Genomic DNA, 2132 nt, shown 5'->3' on the forward strand with positions numbered 1-2132 from the left:
AGACCAGCCTGGTCTACAGAGCTAGTTCCAGGACAGGCTCCAAAACCATAGAGAAACCCTGTCTCGAAAAACCACAAAAAAAAAAAAAAAGAACAAATGAACAAATAGATGACGTTAGAGGGACTCATGCTGCCAGACTTGGAGTCAGGGGACAATGCACTTAAAAGAGCTGTGTCCTGGGTCTAGTCCTAAGCAGAGGGACATATCTATCTCTCTTTCCTTGTGAGTGACACTCTGGCTTAGTGAACCCAAGTATCTAACGCTGCCCAATCGTCCCATCATTTTGATTGATGGTAAAACTGAGACAGATAAATGAGCTGTTACTCTCCCTGGGATACTGGGCAGCTGGTAAGTATTGTTAAAGCCCTGTTAAAAATCACAATTAGTGAATGATGACTTTTTCTTTTTTTGAGACAGGGTCTCATTGGGCCTGGGCTTTGTATGTAGATCAGGCTGGCTTGAAATTTACGGAGATCTGCCTGGCTGTGACACCAGAATGCTGGGAGTAAAGGTGCGCTCCGCCGTGCCAACTAGATTCTTTATGTAAGCCCCTCCCTCTTCTGATGTTCATAAGTAAGCACAGACATTAGTGATGGGGCAATACGAATTCCTAACTGGCAGTTCTTAGACTCTCCCTTGTTGCCCTAGCTGCATTGAGCAAAAGTACTGTGTCAGTCCGACTCCCCCGGCGGCACCAGCTGACTGTAACACAGGCTGAAATCCTTACAGAACCCACAGAACGCTGACCACAGCTGACTGTAACACAGGCTGAAATCCTTACAGAACCCACACAACGCTGACCACAGCTGATGGTTTCAGTTCCCAAGGGCGCAGCTTCAGCCAGGGCTCTTTCCGTTTCTGCCAGTCTTTTTGCCATCATAAGCCTGCGTGAACTCATCCCGGGCCAGAAAGGGAGCAAGCACATCTCATAATCTAGCAGAGGGATTACTATGTTTAGTTCTAAAGAGAAAATGCTGTGATTGGTGCAAACGCAAGCCTTCATTTACATGTGAAGTGTGCTGTGATTGGTGCAAACACCCCTCTCCTGACTTTGTGCTCAGGTGTTCGGCTGTCGGGAGTCTTGCAAGAGATCCCCCCCCCCTTTCTACCCTGATGTAGTTTCTCAGCAGTCTTGTTTTGCCTACTTTTAGTAGTACAGGTTGAGTTGCAACCGTGCAGAGACAGCAAAGCGGCAGCACCTGCTTCCCCAGCGGTGGAAACTGATGGGTGCTCTTGCCTGTGTCCGACCCCACACACTGCGCTCAAACACAGAGGGATGCGCTGCCAAACACCAGCCCTTGGCTTTCTCCTTGCCTTCACTACTCATGAGACCCTCACACCTCCTCGAGGGGCTGTAGGCTGTAGTTGTTGCTGGGGTCGGGAGGACATGCTCCAGAAACTCACCCTCCACCTATGCTCTTGCAAGCAGCCTACTAAAGCTCAGTGGGTAACAGGCCAAAACCAAAATTAAAAAAAAAATGCAAGAAAAAAAAACAAGCACGAAAATAGGAAGAAAGCTTTTTGGGAATAATGGGGGACCGGTCTGGAGGGGGACGACGACAAAATGACCAACAAGCATTACCTAAATACATGAAATTGTCAAAGAATAAATAAATTTTAAAAAGCTCCCCACCCTCACACATTCTACTTAGCAGATGGGTAATGAAAACTGTGGCCTCCTGCTGGGTTTGATCCAGAGAACTCTCAGAGGCGGAGAGAAGACCCATCCTGCAAGAACCTTTGCGGGGATACACACGCCCCCGTGTGTTCACGGGCCTACAGTCCTTGACATGGACTTCACGGGTTCAAAGCACCTTTCGAGTTTCTGGTCTCTGAAGACTGTGCGATCGTTTGAGCGAAGCTTATCTTCTACCTTTTGGCGCAGACGCCCTTCGTGCCCATCGGGAGTAAAACTCGAGATTTCAGGCCTCGATGGATCACACACTGGTCTCCCAGCGGCAGTCCGGCCCAGCGTCTCTGTCCATCCAGGATGTACTTCCCGGACACACGAGTCTGAGATTCTTGCCAGGAGATGCGGTGCTCTCACTGTTTTTCACTCTGAAATTTTTTTGGCCGCGAATTCACACACACACACACACACACACACACACACACACACACACACACACACA

Source organism: Microtus ochrogaster, chromosome 7 (genome assembly GCF_000317375.1).
Source record: "Microtus ochrogaster isolate Prairie Vole_2 chromosome 7, MicOch1.0, whole genome shotgun sequence".
NCBI lineage: Eukaryota > Metazoa > Chordata > Mammalia > Rodentia > Cricetidae > Microtus > Microtus ochrogaster.